Raw genomic sequence first — 5,860 nt, 5'->3', positions numbered from 1 at the left:
ATTCCTGGAGTTGAACGCCAGTTTTGGTGCCAGTTTGGGCGTTGAACTCCACTTTGCAACTTGTTTCTGGCGCTGGACGCCAGAATTGGGCAGAGAGCTGGCGTTGAACGCCAGTTTGCGTCATTTAAACCTGGACAAAGTATGGACTATTATATATTGCTGGAAAGCCCTGGATGTCTACTTTCCAATGCAATTAGAAGCGCGGCATTTTGAGTTCTTTAGCTCCAGAAAATTCATTTTGAGTGCAGGAAGGTCAGAATCCAACAGCATCAGCAGTCCTTCTTCAATCTCTGAATCTGATTTTTGCTCAACTCCCTCAATTTCAGCCAGAAAATACTTGAAATCACAGAAAAACACACAAACTCATAGTAAAGTCCAGAATTGTGAATTTAACATAAAAACTAATGGAAACATCCCTAAAAGTAACTAGATCTTACTAAAAATATACTAAAAACAATGCCAAAAAGCGTATAAATTATCCGCTCATCACTTCACCTACAAGTAATCAAAACAACCAATCAAAGTATCACCAAATTCACAAGGTTTAAAGTTCATTCATAATTTAATAAATTTTAGCTTAAACCTCATGATTTTGTATCAATTAAAGGGTGGTTGATTGATCTAAGAAACCCTGCAATTCCACTCCAAATTACTTACTTACAATGCAAGAAAATGCATAAAACCTAATAAAAACAAAGAAAAAGACTAGTAAAACTAGGCTAAGATGACTTGTCATCATAACCGAGTCATAGAAGTACTTGGGAAGGGCTACTACAGACTGTCCAGACTCGATGGGCGAGAGCTTCCCAGGTCGTGGCACGCCTGCAACCTAAGAAGGTACTATAGCTAGGGATGGTAAAGGATCTCAGCATAGGATGCACTCTTTTTCCTGAAAAGTTTTTTAATGAGGCACTAAGTTGAGATCCACAAATTATCCGACTTAAAAGGATAAAAACTCCACATGTACATATTTGTATTTTCTTTTAAATAAAATATATTAGATGTTCTACAAGTTTTCAAGACGCATTAATCTGAAATATTCATCGCCCGATTATAAAGCAACATATCGGCAGAGAGTGAAAAACAATTCACTGCACGATCACGATAAAGACCAATAGAGATGAAAACCAAATTCATCTAAAGGTCGACTAAACAAGGATTGAACCCACCTTCTACAAATCGGCAAAGATGAAAACAGAATAATGCAAGAAGTTATCGAAAGTGATCCGGAGAAAAGACCTGACGAGGTCTTGATAAGATGGATTACTAAATAATAACTTAAAAACTGGCCGACGTTAAGAAGTCAGACCAAGTCGACCAAAGTTATAAGTAAACCCTAGAAAGAGGTCTGGCCAACCCTATAAAAGAGGAATACTATAACTTAGAAGGGCTCGACATGATGAAGTCAGCCCAAAACAAAAAGTTATAGAAGTAATCCCTGAAAGAGACCTGCACATGGTCCAAAAAAGAGGATTACAAAAATAACTTAGAAGGGCCCGACATGACGAAGTTGGCCCAGAGCGTAAAGTTATAGAAGTAATCCCTGAAAGAGACTTGCACAAGGTCCAAAAAAGAGGATTACAAAAATAACTTAGAAGAGCCCAACATGACGAAGTCGGCCCAAAACAAGAGATCACAAAAGTAATCCCTGAATGAGACCTAAACAAAGTCCAAAGAGGATCACTAACAACAACTCGGACGAAACCGACACGACGAAATCAGCCTCCCAAAAGACCTTAAGTGTTATACAAGGTAATTCCTAATAAAGACTTGAGCAAGATCCAAACAAAGTGAATTAGTGGAAAAAACATCAGGCAAAGGAATCAAGCCAATCCAAAGAGGTCAGACAATGAAAGGTTCTAGCATTCACAATACCTAGAAAGGTGCCAAGTCGAGTGCAGACAGACATGATATAAAAACATAAAGTTATAATAATAACAAGCTTCAGAGGCCACTAAAATCAGCCCCAAAAGCTTGGAAACTACTTTGTTTTTCAAAATAAAGTTGCTAAACAAGCAACTAAAAGAGTGTCAACAGTCAGCAAACATCATTTACAAAATAAAGAGTTTAAAAAGCCCACAAGACGGGCTATCTACACAAAGCATTCACTTAATCAGGGAAGACCCGAAGGCTTCTCGGCAGCACGAGGTGAAGGAGGGCGAGTCTGAATAGGCACAGCATCCACAGTTCCATCATCCCGATTCAAGATTTGACAGTCAGGATCTGACACGGGATGATCAACCTCAGCTGAAAGAGCGGAAGAAGTCGGCACTTCGGAGGCTTTGGCAGTAAGCACAGGGGGAGGTTCAACATCATCGTCATCAGGGTCGTCAGGGAAAATCTTGCCATCCTTTACAACATTGTCCAGACTGAAAAGAGTAAGGTCGACCTCTTGAGCAAGAACTCGAACTTGCTCCTTCAGGTTCTCATAAGCAGCATTTACGCTGCCTACAAGGTGACCCTGGAGCTCAGCATAATCAACCCGGGCAGACTCCAACTCCTCCCTGAGACGCATCACTTCTCTATAGGCTGTAACATAGCTATCCTTGTGCCTCAAGGCGGTATCCTCAGCCAACCTCACAGAAGCCGCCAAGGTAACAGAACTAGCCTTTTCGGTCTCAAACTCCTTCTCCAATTTGGTCACTTTCACTTGGAGCTCCTCCTTCAAACCCTTCATACGGTCGAACTCTTGCTTAGCCTCCTCCATAAAAGCTTTGGTAGCATGAAGAGGGAGGTCTTGGGCAGTTCGGTACAGGGCAGCTCCCATATATGCCATCTTGACGCTACTCCGAGTAATTAAATCCAAGTGGCGAAGGAGAGAGACATCGTCGGTAGGAATGGTACCGTAAGGACCAATCTGCTGATCGACAAACCCAACCGCGTCAAAGTCAGGGGCATCAAGGTTGAAAGGCTCAATTGTTTTTTGTTTTTTGTTTGGAGGAGCACCAGAAGTAGCAATAGAAACTTGAGGAGGATCAGCCAAATGAACCCGGGGAGTAGGGATTACCTTCCTCACCCCGGCAAGTTTGCTATGGCTGGCTTCGACTGAACTTGAGATGATCCCTCACCGGCCGCCTTAGCTGAGACGTTTTGAGCTGCAGTAGCCTTTCTTGCCCTCTTAAAGGCCTTCATGGATTTATTATTCTTAATCATATCTGCAAACAAAACATCACAGCAGGAAACCAAGTTACAAATAAAAAAAGAGCTCATAAAGAAATAAACTCAACAAAACAAGGAAAGCCAAAATTGAACACTACCCAGCTCATCTAGAAGGAGTGAGGGGTCCCCTAAGAATTTCTTGGTATCAAGATAGGGAGGCTCCCCCCAATTCTCCTCCAACACAGTCACAAAGGCCTGCTCGACCTCGTTCGACATCTCCCAGGAATACCTCGACACAACAACATTCTTTTGCCACTCTAAAGGAAAAGTGGGCTCATCATTCTCATCCAGAAAAAAGGGACGAGCTCCTTCAACAGCTCGAACCTTGAAGAAATAGTTCTTAAAATCACCAAACGACTTGTCATACATAGAAAAAACTTTCTTCCCTTACGAAGCTCGGAAAAAAACCCAGGCAGCCTTTTTCTTCACTACCCCAGGTTTTGTCAAGACAAACAAATAAAAGAAAAGGGATTGTGAAGCAGGGACGTCAAACTCACGACACAGCAATTGAAAGATCTTTATAAAACCCCAAGAATTGGGGTGAAGTTGGGATGGAGCTACATTGGAAGACCACAACAGGTTGGTCTCAAAAGGAGTAAAAGGAATGGTGATATTCATCTGGCCAAAAAAGTAATCGTATGCATAGAAAAAGGACGGTCTCCAGCAATTCGAGTAGAGAAACAAACTCTCTCTTCAGGAGTGGAGGGTACGAGCTCATAATTCTTTTCCTCACTACCACTACTACAAGCCCTATGAAATTGCCTAAGCTGCTGACAAAATTCGGAATCAACCAAAGAAACACACAAAAGAACCATCGAATCCACCCAATCAGCCATGCCCTCAGGGACTTGGGAAGATGTCTCAACAATGTTCTTGCGAGAAGACATGAGGTCAACTAGTCCTACAGCAAGAAAAGAAGAAAATAGATTACTAACCCAAACATCTCTGATAAAGTCAAAAACAAACCATATCAGAACAGCTCGGACAAGCATGACACAGAGCAATACAAGCAACAAAAGGAAACCACAGGACCCACACTAAAGATCCAGGGGCACCTTTTGGAGGCAAGTTATGGAACAAGGATTCAGGAAAACCTACAAGCTCACATCCTAACAAAAAAATAATAAACCTCTCTTTTATGATCTGCAACTAAAGCGACACTCCAAAAAGAAAGCTGCGAGCCACAAATCAAGCTAAGTCATCAAAATAAACTACCTTCCAGAGTCGCCATCCCAGTTTCAATCGACAAATGAAGCTACTAAGCAACAAAATATCATCAAAGACGCAACCTTGTCCTCAGAGAAATAAAATCCCCCCAAACGAAGTAAAGTCAAAACAAGCACCGATCTTCTCTTACAAAAGTTCAGCAGCAAGAAAAGGATACCAATAGGGCAAAAATCAAGGGGCAATCTTTGCAGAAGTAAACAAATACAGTTTTTGAGTATCAAAAAATAACTAGAAGCAAGCAGCAAAACATGCAAAGCCCTAAAAAGCCTCTACAGAAGTACTAGGAGTACGCATAAAGACGAAAAGGAGGCCAAAAAATACATCACAGTGACAAAGACCACAAAAAGGTTCAAGCTTTTCAACATATATTCAGAATCAAAGTTTTACCAAGAAAATGATGAGAACAAGAAAGTAAGAAAAAACCAACCTGGAAAAAGCAGAAAGCCTCGAGAGAAAGTTGAAGAGAGGAGCAGAATCTGGAATCGCCCTTCCACAACCAGGAGGAAACAATAACCAAGCAATGTCACAAGGAAAGAGGCGAAAGCTACAAATCTCAGGCGAAAATAGAAAGAGAGAAAGAACAGGGAGGTTACGGAGAAGAGAAACCATTCTTCTGAAATGTGAAATTCAAAATAAAGAGGATAAGAGAAACGGGGCAATTAAAACCAATTAATGAGGGTATTAAACCCTCGCACGTTTCCAAGAATAGAGCGCTAATACAAAAGCACACGCTTTCAGAAGAAAACATTCCACATTCAAAAAGGAAGATTCTACAAAGAAAGAAGTCGACAAATGCTCGAGTTCGGCTTCACCCGAGAAGGATCGAAGTCCTAAGACTAAGACTCGATCTCAAAAAGAAAGACCGAGCTCGAGCAGGGGCACTGTTCATACCCTGGGTCGAGCTGTCCGACCCGGGATGTTTAGCGACAAGGCGACCGACCTCTTCAGGTCTGACTATCCGACCTCTTCTCCAAGAGATCGGTCAAATTGCCAGGAAAGCCCAGTAAAGGGCCCAAATAAAGGAACACGACCCATATCCAAAGGCAGTCCAAGCCTATAGAGATAAAGGCGGTTCCCTTAAAGATAAGCTGACCTCACCCAAAGATAAGATAAGATAAGATAAGATAAGATAACTAACTTATCTTACCTAAGAAGGTCAGCCCACAACCATTATAAATACACTGTAGTACCCAGGTATAACTCATACTCTGATTCTACTAAAAACCTGCTTAATACCCTTGCTAACTTAAGCATCGGAGTCCCTTGCAGGTACCCCCCACCCTCCGGTGACGAAGGATCAGCAGTGCAGCCAGTTCCATAAGTCGGACATGATAGCTCCGGCTGTCACCCACCAGCCGGACACATCATCTCCGACCAGCACAGAAGATCTCGTCCGAGATCGACCTACAGTTTCAGGTAACCCTCGGAACAGCGCCTAACTTGAGAAATCTCAAGTTAGGCGCAACCTTGACAG

Source organism: Arachis ipaensis, chromosome B01, assembly GCF_000816755.2.
Source record: "Arachis ipaensis cultivar K30076 chromosome B01, Araip1.1, whole genome shotgun sequence".
Classification (NCBI taxonomy): domain Eukaryota; kingdom Viridiplantae; phylum Streptophyta; class Magnoliopsida; order Fabales; family Fabaceae; genus Arachis; species Arachis ipaensis.
Note: the sequence above shows the minus strand (reverse complement) of the source record.